The 11,930-nt window shown below is 40.8% G+C and overlaps 1 protein-coding gene across 1 annotated transcript in view; it reads right to left on the bottom strand.

Moving 5' to 3' along the window:
- ZNF652 (zinc finger protein 652) overlaps positions 1-3,329 on the bottom strand; it is a 30,815-nt gene extending 27,486 nt beyond the window's left edge. Inside the window, exon 1 of the mRNA XM_011999305.1 lies at positions 3,295-3,329. The gene's annotated coding sequence lies outside the window, so the exon portion shown is untranslated. The remainder of the gene's footprint in view (positions 1-3,294) is intronic.
- Positions 3,330-11,930: the final 8,601 nt, after the last annotated feature.

Below are 11,930 nucleotides of genomic sequence, written 5' to 3'. Positions count from 1 at the left end.
GGGGGGGGGGGAAGACAGGGTCTCACTCCGTTGCCCAGGCTGGAGTCCAGTGGTACAATCATGGCTCACTGCAGCCTCAACCTTCTGGGCTCAAGTGATCCTTCCACCTCAGCCTCCTAAACAGCTAGGACCACAGGCATGTGCCACCACACCCAGCTAATTAAAAAAAAAAATTTTAGAGATGGGGTCTCCCTATGTTACCCAGGCTGGTGGGACTGGTTTTTAAATTCAATTTTTATCAAAATAATCATTTTAAAAATTCATAGTTTCACAATTCAAATGTATTGGCCGTACTCCAATTTATCTCAGTCCCATTCCCTGGAGGCAATAAGGCTGTTTTAGCTGCCCCTCTCTCCATTTAATTCCATATTTCTACATAATTTGATTATATTTCTGTTTCTGGACTTTTTATTTCAATTTCAGATATTACCTTGTCTCTCTCTAGTTTTCCTTTTTTTTGAGCCAGAGTCTCGCTCAGTCACCCAGGCTGGAGTGCAGTGGCGTGATCTCGGCTCACTGCAAGCTCTGCCTCCCAGGTTCACGCCATTCTCCTGCCTCAGCCTCCCGAGTAGCTGGGACTATAGGCGCCCGCCACCACCCCTAGCTAATTTTTTGTATTTTTAGTAGACATGGGGTTTCACGTGTTAGCCAGGATGGTCTTGATCTCCTGACCTCGTGATCCGCCCACCTCAGCCTCCCAAAGTGCTGGGGTTACAGGCGTGAGCCACCGCGCCTGGCTCTCTAGTTTTTTTACCTTATTGTTCCCAACTCTTCCCTCATGTTCCCAATATAGTTATATCACAACTTTGAAAAAAATCAGTATTTATGACTAATATTATGACTATGAGTAGTTCACAATTATTTCTATCACTCCTACACTAGTCCTTTGTCTTCTCTTCCATTTTCTTTTTCCTTGTGAATTTATTCTTTTTTTAAAAAAATTATTTTACTTTAGCTTTAATGGAATTTCAGGAATTTGTGGTAATAAGTGCTACCATGTTTTACCTGACATCTGAATAATACCTTCATACTTTCTTGTACTTATAAATGGTAAAATTGTGGCTCAGAGAGGCAACATAATTTGTCTAAGATCACAAGTCTATCAAATGACAGACGTAGTATTTGACTACAGGCCTGCCTGACTCCAAAGCTCACGGTCTATTTCTACTATGACAAATGACACCTTGAAATAATTTAAACTCAACTATTCTTTTAACTGCTTATCTTTTTGTACTAGTTTCATCCCTCATATTTTAAGTAGGAAAATCCTAGCAACCTTATTCTACATGTGCCAAAACTTCTCACCCATGGAAATAATGTGAACTACTATGAGTATCATTTAAATAAACTCACATTAATTATCTCAAATTAAGTAAGGGAGGAGTGATTTAAAATTCAATTAGCTAGCAAAAGCTAGAAGTTAAACAAAAACCAGAAAGACAAAGAAAAAAAATAAAGAGTAATCATTAATTCATTTTCCAAATATTTCTGACTCTCGGCTTTCCGGGCACATGGTAGGCTACACCTTTTTTTTTTTTTTTTGGAGACGGAGTCTTGCTCTGTCGCCCAAGCTGGAGTGCATGGTGCAATCTCGGCTTACTGCAACTACGCCTCCTGGGTTCAAGCAATTCTCCTGTCTCAGCCTCTGGAGTAGCTGGAGCTATACACACCACCATGGCCAGCTAATTTTTTTTTTTTTTTTTTTTTTTTTGAGACAGAGTCTTGCTCTGTCACCCAGGCTAGAGTGCAGTGGCACAATCTCAGCTCACTGCAAACTCCACCTCCCGGGTTCAAGCAATTCTCCTACCTCAGCCTCCCAAAGTGCTGGGATTACACGTGTGAGCCACTGCACCCAGCCTAGGCTACACTTTTTAAACCACGCCCACAACTCCTATTCCCTGTAGTTGGATGGGGTCTTGTGACTACTTCTGGTCAGCATATTATGAGAAGTGACAGGGAGAGGCAGGGCATTTACTAACCAATATGAAATCCTTCAGATCTCTTTTCCTTCTGGCATAGTGGCTAGCAATCTTTCAGGTGATGGTTGCTCTCTCTCTGGTCCCCTAACAACTAAGACGACCTACTGGATAGACGTAGTGTATTTTCTTGGTGTTTTTGTTTTGTTTTGTTTTGAGTCAGAGTCTCACTCTGTCACCCAGGCTCGGCTCACTGCAACCTCTGCCTCCCGGGTTCAAGCGATTCTCCTATCTCAGACTCCTGAATAGCTGGGACTACAGGCACCCACCACTACGCCCAGCTTTTTTGTATTTTTAGTAGAGGCAGGGTTTCACCATGTTGGTCAGGCTGGTCTTGAACCCCTGACCACAGGTGATTCACCCGCCTCGACCTCCCAAAGTGCTAGAACTACACGCGTGAGCCACCGCGCCCAGCCACACAGTGTTTTTAAAGCCACTGAGATCTTGCATTGTTTATTACCACAGCATAATTTGGCTTATTCAAGCTGCCACGAGTAGACACCAGAAGTGGGGTGCTGCCTTACCAAAAAGCCTAAAATATATGACAAAGCCTTAGGAGCTGGGTGGAAGGAGGCAAGGAACGTTATTGGAGGCTAAAAGATCAGCAACTTATATTATACAGTGGTGAAATGATCAGTGAAATTATCAGCTATCCCAGAAGGTAGATAATATACCACAAGAGCTAACAGCTCTAGTGGGAAAATGGACTATTACAAGTGTGTTGTATTGTAACACTGTTAGTTGTATTTAACAAATTATCACATGAAAAGGATGAATGTAGAAAATAATGATCAATTTATAATCAAGAATAAAATAAATAAAGAAAGTCAGGGATTTGCAGAGGAAGAGGCAAGTGCTTAATGTAAAACTGAAATCTTTGAGCTACAAAGCCTGTATAGAATTCAGTCTTGAGGCAAAGATCAAATCAAATATTTGGCTTTCACAATCACTGATTAAGATGGTACTCAATAAAATAGCTTTTTAAAAGAGACTAAAGATGAGTTCTGCTACAAAGCATATTTCTCTAATGTGAATTAATTCAAATGCTATTAGTAAATAGGGAAATGACAGCAGAATAACTCAGAAGCAATGTTAGTTTATACAAGATTTTCTCAAGTTAAATGTCTGAAGTGATCAGGAGCAAGCTTTCTCAAAATTACAGAGAAAGCAAGCCTTAGCAATACACGAAGACCTCAAGAAAAAAGCTAAACACTCTACTTCTGTATCTTCCTCTAATGCAAGCAATGGTTCATTCAGTGACTTCATGAATAAAACTCTTTCCACTTTATACCTGATGAAGCTGAGAGAACAGTCACACCTCAGAGATATTCCTGGTTCGGCTCCAGACCACCGCAATAAAGCAAATACCTCAATAAAGCAAGTCACACAAATTTTTTGGTTTCCTTGTGCATATAAGTTATGTTTACATTACACTGTAGTCTATTAAGTGTGCAACAGCTTTATATCTTAAAAAACAATGTACATGCTTTAATTTTAAAATAATTTATTGTGGCTGGGTGCGGTGGCTCACGTCTGTAATCCCAGCACTTTGGGAGGCTGAGGTGGGCGGATCACGAGGTCAGGAGATCGAGACCACCCTGGCTAACACGGTGAAACCCGGTCTCTACTAAAAATACAAAAAATTAGCTGGGCATGGTGGCAGACACCTGTAGTCCCAGCTACTCCGGAGGCTGAGGCAGGAGAATGATGTGAACCAGGGAGGCGGAGCTTGCAGTGAGCCAAGATTGCACCACTGTACTCCAGCCTGTGCGACAGAGCGACACTCTGTCTCAAAAAAAAAAAAAAAAAAGAATAAAATAATAATTTATTGTTAAAAAATGTTAACGATTATCTGATCCTTCAGTGAATCAATCATTTTGCCAATGGAGGGTCTTGCTTCAATGTTGATGGCTGCTGCATGATCAGGGTGGTGGTTGCTGAAGGCTGGAATGGCTGTGGCAATTTCTTAAAATAAGACAACAATGAAATTTGCTGCATTGACTTATTCTTCGTTTCATAGAAGATTTCTCCGTAGGATATGATGCTGTTTGATAACACTTAGCCCACAGTAGAACTTCTTTCAAAATTGGAGTCAATCCTCTCAAACCCAGCCACTGCTTCGACAACTAAGTTTATGGAATATTCTAAATCCTTTGTCATTCCAGTAACGTTCACGACATCCTCACCAGGAGTAGATTCCATCTCAAGAAGTAGATTCCATCTGTTCGAGTTTTATCAAAAGATGGCAGCAATTCAGTCACACTTCAGGCTCCACTTCTAATTCTAGTTCTCTTGCTATTTCCACCACATCTGCAGTGACTTCCTCCACTGAAGCGTTGAAACCCTCAAAGTTGTCCATGAGGCTTGGAATTGACTCCTCTAAACTCCTGTTTGTGTTGATATTTTGACCTCTTTCCATGAATCACAAATGTTCTTAATGGTATCTAGAGTGGTGAATCCTTTCTAGAAGGTTTTCAAATTACTTTGCCCAGACCCATCAGAGGAATCGCTATCTATGGCAGCTATAGTACAAAATCAATTTTATAAATAAAGCTAGGAGGTAAAAATTACTCATTGATCCATGGGCTACAGAATGAATGTTAAATTATCATGCATGAAAACAACATTCAACATTCATCTCCTTGTACATCTCCATCAGAGCTCTTGGGTAACTAGGTGCACTGTCAATGAGCCATAATACTTTGAAGGGAATCTTTTTTTCTGAGCAGTAGATCTCAACAGTGGGCTTAAAATATTCAGTAAACCATGCTGTAAACAGGTGTGCTGTTATTCAGGCTTTATTGTTTCATTTCTAACACACAGGCTGAGTAGATATAGCATCACTCATAAGGCCCTCTGGATTTTTAGAATAGTAAAGTGGCTTCACTTTCAAGTCACCAGCTGCATTAGCCCCTAACAAGAGAGTCAGCCTATCTTTTGAAGCCAGGCATTCACTTCTATCTATGACAGTCCTAGATGGCATCTTCTTTCAATATAAGGCTATTTTGTCTACACCAGAAAATGATCTTAGATGTGGATAACTTGCTGGAGCTTCTACATCAGCATGTGCTGCTTCACCTTGCACTTTTACATTATGGAGATAGCTTATTTCCTCAAACCTCATGAACCAACCTCTCTGCTGGCTTCCATCTTTTCTTCTGTAGCTTCCTCACTTCTCAGCCTTCAAAGAATTGAACAGTTAGGATCTTGTTCTAGCTTTGGCTTAAAGGAATGTTGTGTTTGGCTTGATCTGTGCAAACCACTAAAACCTTCTCCATCTCAGCAATAGGGCTGTTTCACTTTTTTTTTTTTGTGAGACGCAGTCTTACCTGTCACCCAGGCTGGGAGTGCAGTGGCGTGATCTTAGCTTACTGCAACCTCCGCCTCCTGGGTTCAAGCGATTCTCCTGCCTCACCCTCCCAAGTAGCTGGGATTACAGGTGTACACCACATCTGGCTAACTGTGTATTTTTAGTAGAGACAATGTTTCACTATGTTGGCCAGGCTGGTCTCGAACTCCTGACCTCGGTTGATCCGCCCACCTTGGACTCCCAAAGTGCTGGGATTACAGGAGAGAGCCACCACACCCAGCCAGCTGGTTCACTTTCTTATCATTCGTGTGTTCACTGGGATAGCACTTTTCTTTTTTTTTTTTTGAGATGGAGTTTCACTTTTGTCACCCAGGCTGGAGTACAATGGTATGACCTCAGCTCACTGCAACCTCCACCTCCCGGGTTCAAGCATTTCTCCTCCCTCGGCCTACCGAGTAGCTGGGATTACAGGCACGCACCACCACGCCCAGCTAATTTTTGTATTTTTAATAGACACTAGGTTTTAACATGTTGGCTAGGGTGGTCCTGAACTCCTGACCTCAGGTGGTCTGCCCACCTTGGCCTCCCAAAGTGCTGGGATTATAGGTGTGAGCCACCGTGCCCGGCCCATTGGGGTAGCACTTTTAAATTTCCTTCAAAAAGTTTTCCTTTGCATTCACAACTTGATAGTTTGGCACAAGAGGCCTACGTTTTGGCCTGTCTTGGCTTTTGACATGCCTTCCTCACTAAGCTTTATCATCTCTAGCTTTTGATTTAAAATGAGAGAGGGGTGACTCTTCCTTTCACTTGAACACTGAGAGGCCACTGTAGAGTTATTAATTGGTCTAATTTCAATATTGTTGTGTCTCAGGGAATAGGAAGGCTTGAGGAGAGGGAGAGAGATGGGGTAACAGCTGGTCTGTGGAACAGTAAGAACACATATGATATTTATCAATGAAGTGTGTCATCTTATATGAGTATGGTTTATAGCACCCCAAAACAATTATAACAGTAACATCAAAGATCACTTATCACAGATCACCATTAACAGATACCAAAGAAAATGTTTTAAATATTGGGAGAATTACAAAAATGAGACACAGAGACACAAAGTGAGCACGTTGGAAAAATGACACTGACAGACTTGCTCGATGGATGGTTACAACAAACCTTCAATTTGTTAGCAAAGTGCAATAAAACAAGGGAGGCCTTCAGCCTGGGCAACATGGTGAAATCTCGTCTCTACACACACACACACACACAAACAAATTACCCAGGCATGGTGCTGCACACCTGTGGTCCCAGCTACTTGGGAGGCTGAGGCACGAGAACTGCTTGAACCCAGGAGGCAGAGGCTGTAGTGAGCCAAGACTGTGCCACTGCACTCCAGCCTGGGTGACAGTGAGACCCTGTCTCAAAAGAAAACAACAAAAAAAAATTATTTTGATGAAACTGGTCTGTATTGGAAGCAAAGGTCCTCATGGTCCAAAATCTCAGAGAAGGAAACAACCACCCAAGGAATTAAGTCTGTAAATACTGAAATAAATGCCAGTGGAGATTTAATATGTTTTTATTATGGTTAATTTTATTTTCTTTAATTTTTTTTTATTTTTGGGGTTTTTTCCACGAAGACCAAAAAACCTGCTAGACAAATTCTAAAAGAGTTGTAACATTTATTTTTGTTTTTATTAGTGCAAGGACTATGGTGTTCCACAGATTTAGAGTGGTTTGCCTCAACTCTATTTTCACCATAAATCCTGTTTACTTTAGTGCACAGTTTTGCAGAATGGGGACTTTTTGGAAAAGCGTATATGGAAGTATAGCAGAAATATCTGTATTCAAAATTAAATCAAGGAAGAAGTATGGGACTAATAAAGCAGAGTTATGTAGCAAACATAAGAAGTACGGGCCAGGTGCAGTGGCTCATGCCTGTAATCTCAGTACTGTGGGAGAATTGCTTGAGTCCAGGAGACCAGCCTGGGCAACATTTTTTTTCTTAAAAAAAAAAAAGAAAAAAGAAGTATGGTAAGAAAAGAACTGTGGACGTGGTTAGAGCACCTGGAGCTGAATATATATATATATATATTCCCCCTCCCTGCGGAGACAGAGTCTAGCTCTGTTGCCCAGGTTAGAGTGCAGTGGCACAATCTCAGCTCACTGCAACCTCCGCCTCCTGAGTTTCAAAGTGATGCCCCTGCCACCACGCCCAGCTAATTTTTGTACTTTTAGTAGAGACGGGCTTTCACTGTGTTGGCCAGGCTGGTCTCGAACTCCTGATCTCGTGATCCGCCGCCTCAGCCTCTCAAAGTGCTGGGATTACAAGCGTGAGCCACTGCGCCTGGCCTACATAGGCATATTTATCATGTATTTGTTAAATGTTTATGAATTGCCTACTATGTGTTAGGTATTGTAGGAGTTGGAACCATCAAGGTGCTCAAAGGTGTACCTGGAGAGACAGACATGAAAATATAGCACAGCAGATCAGGCACAGTGGCTCATGCCTGTAATCTCAGCACTTTGGGAGGCTGAGGCAGGAGGATCACTTGAAGCAAGGGAGTTCAAGACTAATGTGAGCAACATAACGAGACTTTGTGTCTACTTTTAAATATATATATATATATATATTTTTTTTTTAGTAGAGATAGGGTTTCACCATGTTATCCAGGCTGGTCTCGAACTCCTGGCCTCAAGTAATCTGCCTGCCTCAGCCTCCCAAAGAGTTGGAATTACAGGCATGAGCCATCACACCCATAATTTTTTAAAAAGTAAAAACAGTGTATAGCTGTTAAGAGCACAAACTCTGAAACCAGACTGCCTGCATTAGAAATCTGGCTCTAAAACCTCATAGGTGGGTCATGACCTTGAGTAAGTTACTTAACTTCTTTATGTCTAATTTTCTGTATATGTACAATGGAGATAGTAGTAGTATCTACCTCATGGATTACTGGTATAAATGCTTATGAGAATACTTAGCAACAGTAAGCACTATTATAAGTATTTGCTAAATAAATACACTCACCTATACACATAACATACAGTGGCAGTGTGTGAAGGGAGGTGGTGAACAGGCCATGGGAAGTTTCAGAGATGAGATAAAGCTGCGGCTGGTCTTGAAGGACAAGCAGAAGTCAGATGGAGAAGGGGGAAGGTAAGAATGTTGCACACAAGCAACACCACAGGAAAATGACAGGAATGAAACCATGTGGGGTTTTTTTTTTTTAACCTACTTATGCATGATTACCCTACAATGACTTGGAATGCTGATATGGTTTGGATGTTTTGTCCTCTCCAAATTTCATGTTGAAATGTAATCCCCGATGTTGGAGGTGAGGCCTGGTGGGAGGTGTTTGGGTCATGGGGGCAGATCCCTCATGAATGGCCTGGTGCCGTCCTCGAGGGAATGAGTTATTTCTTGCTCTGAGTTTACATGAGATCTGGTTAAGACAGTGGCACTTCCCCCCAATCTCTTGCTTGCTCTTTCACCATGTGATACACCTGTGTCCCCCTTTGCATTCTGCCATGATTGTACACTTTCTGAGGCCCTTAACAGAAGCTGAGCAGATGTCGTTGCCAGGCTTCTACAGCCTGCAGAACCACGAGCCCAAGTAAACCACTTTTCTTTACAAATTACCCAGCCTCAGGTATTCCTTTACAGCAGTGCAAACAGACTAACACAAATGCTGCTCCCATTTTACTGATGAGGCTCAACTTTCCCATTGTCATTGCTGGTAAGTGATGGGACAAGTGTTTGAATTATGCTTTTCTAACTCCTAGTCCAAGTTTACCATACTGTCTCCTACTGAGTTAATGGTAAACAACAGTCTCAAAAGATGTACTTAGGTTTTTGAACAACAAAATACCTTTACAATACAAAGCAAATAACAGAATTCCAGACTCGTGTTTGAGGGTGTAAATTTTATCCTTAGCTAGTGAAACTCATACCTTCCTTCAGAATGTCTAGAAAGTTAGGTTACATTCTGATTTTCAAATACATTCTGATTTTCAAATTGATTCACCTGTAGTCTGGGTTTCACAGTAACCACTTTTAACAAACTAAAGACTCAAAATTTAAAGTATATTTTTAGTTCATCTTCTTGTAACAAAATGGTAAGCTTTCAAATGGGTAAAACCTAAATAAACTTGTCAACTTTGAATTTTGTATGTAAAGTAGAAGTTATAGAAACAAAATTTATATCGAAAAGGGTTTTGTTATCACAGTATCAATGCATACTTATAAATGTCCTTCATTTCCAAAGGTGCTCACAATATCGACCTGAAATACACTCAAAAAGCTACCAACGTCAACTTGTAACAGTCATCTTCACAACAAACAAAAACCTCAAATGTCATATATCACTGGGCCTTATTTTGGATAAGCATTACAAGCTGTTCTCAGATGCCTATACTTTACATGGTCAAAAACCAGAACTACAGTCTCATCTAATAAAAATGTACTATGTCAAACAATTTTTAAGCAGTCCATCTAATCCACTCTCTGTAAGAAGTGAAATTGAGAAATGCTTGTCACCTTCAGTTTTAGACAAAGCTTTCATAAAAATAAAATTTCACTGTAGTTTTTTACACACACATTTAAACAAGACTGCCATTGTGTTTTCCTCAATAATGTGCAAGTGCAACCAGTAAAAGAGGACAAAGGAGAGACGCACTCTTCCTAGGTACTACCTAATTACCTTCAAGCATCAACAGTTTCCACATTTCCATATAAGATAATACAAACTAATGTGCATTAGTCATCACACAAGTCAGCTGAAGCAATCTTAACTTTCACCAACAACCACCACACCCAGGGTCAAAGAAGAAATCAAATACTAATTAACTCCTGATCTCAGGTGATCCACCCACCTCGGCCTCCCAAAGTGCTGGGATTACAGGTGTGAGCCACCGTGCCCGGCCGAATGTGCCTTTTCTTAAACTTCTAAAGGTAACATCCCAAATTAGAGCTGAGGTATATCTATCAGGTATAACTATAGGTACAGATGTTCACATTGTGGCTACCTATAATCCACTAAGAGAGGTGTCAAATTGACTAGATCATTGTGAACCTGAATTTAAAACTCATTTAGAAAATGAAAATAACTCAGAAATGCCTTTATTACATTCTAGTATCTTATAAAAATAAAAATCACAAATATTTTAGATTTGTGGATAACATCAGAAAATGCTGGGAATTTATTTTATACATTTGACCTACAAAAAGACAAAGGAGTGTTACTGTTTTCTCATTAACAAAAACTCTTTGACACTTCAAAAATTAACATTTTGTACAAAAACTAGCCATGCATGGTAATGCATGCCTGTAGTCCCAGCTATTAGGGAGGCTGAGGCAGGAGAATCGGTTTAACCAGGGAGATGGAGATTGCAGTGAGCTGAGATCGCAGCACTGTACTCCATCCTGGGTGAGAGTGAGATTTCGTCTCAAAAAATAAAATAAAATAAAAGGCAGGCATGGTGGTTCATACCTGTAATCCCAGCATTTTGGGAGGCCAAAGTGGGTGGATTACCTGAGGTCAGGAGTTCAAGACCAGTGTGGCCAACGTGGCAAAACTCTGTCTCTACCGAAAATACAAAAACAGCTGGGCGTGGTGGTTGGCACCTGTAATCCCAGCTACTTGGGAGGCTGAGGCAGGAGAATTGCTTGAACACAGGAGACTGAGGTTGCAGTGAGCTGAGATCGCACCATTGCACTCCAGCCTGGGAACACTGCCTCAAAATAAATAAATAAATGAATAAATAAATATAACATTTTTGAAAACATCTTAACTGAACTAAACCAACAGGTATAAATAAACAGTCTAAAACAAAAATATTTGAAACCAGGTAGGAAGTTTTAACCCAAACCATAATGTATGCAAAACATAGCCAACAGAAAAAGACAAATTGCTAACATACCTTCTGCCTTTTCCTTCCCATAAGCCTGTATATTTCCTCTCTGATTCTTTTGAAATATACAAATCCTCTCCCTCCCAAAAGGAACACACACAATTTTACAAACAATTTCAAGGAATCTGCCTATTTCCAGAAATCCATCCATGGATTCTCTAGGGATCCCAAAACCCCAGGCTAAAAACTCTCATCACAGAGCAGATTATACCTTTCCTTGTGATATATATTTAAATTTTTTTGAAGACAGAGGTCTTGCTATGTTGCCCAGGCTGGTCTCAAACTGCTGGCCTCAAGTGATCCTCCTGCCTTGGACTCCCAAAGTGCTGAGATTACAGGTGTGAGCCGCTGCACCCAGCCTGTAGCATATATTTACTTAGACAAAGTTTGTAAATTAAATTTTTCTCTACCATCTTTCCTTCTTCTCCCTACCCCCTTTTCTCCCAATTTCTCCAGCATATCTATGGTCAGAAATGAATTAACAAGACTCATGCCTATAGTCTTAGCACTTTGGGAGGCTAAGGCAGGAGGATCATTTGAACCCAGACGGTTGAAGCTATAGTGAGTTATAACTGCACCACTGCACTCTGGCCTGGGCAAGAGAGCAAGAAGACCCTGTCTGAAAATAACATAACATAACCTAACATAACAAAATTTTTTTTTTTTTTTTTTTTGAGACAGAGTCTCACTCTGTCGCCCAGACTTGAGTGCAGTGGCACAATCTCGGCTCACTGCAAGCTCCA

Source organism: Mandrillus leucophaeus, unplaced genomic scaffold (assembly GCF_000951045.1).
Source record: "Mandrillus leucophaeus isolate KB7577 unplaced genomic scaffold, Mleu.le_1.0 Scaffold59, whole genome shotgun sequence".
Taxonomy (NCBI): Eukaryota; Metazoa; Chordata; class Mammalia; order Primates; family Cercopithecidae; genus Mandrillus; species Mandrillus leucophaeus.
The sequence above is the reverse complement of the archived record's forward strand: the minus strand, read 5'-3'. Positions and strand labels throughout refer to the sequence as shown.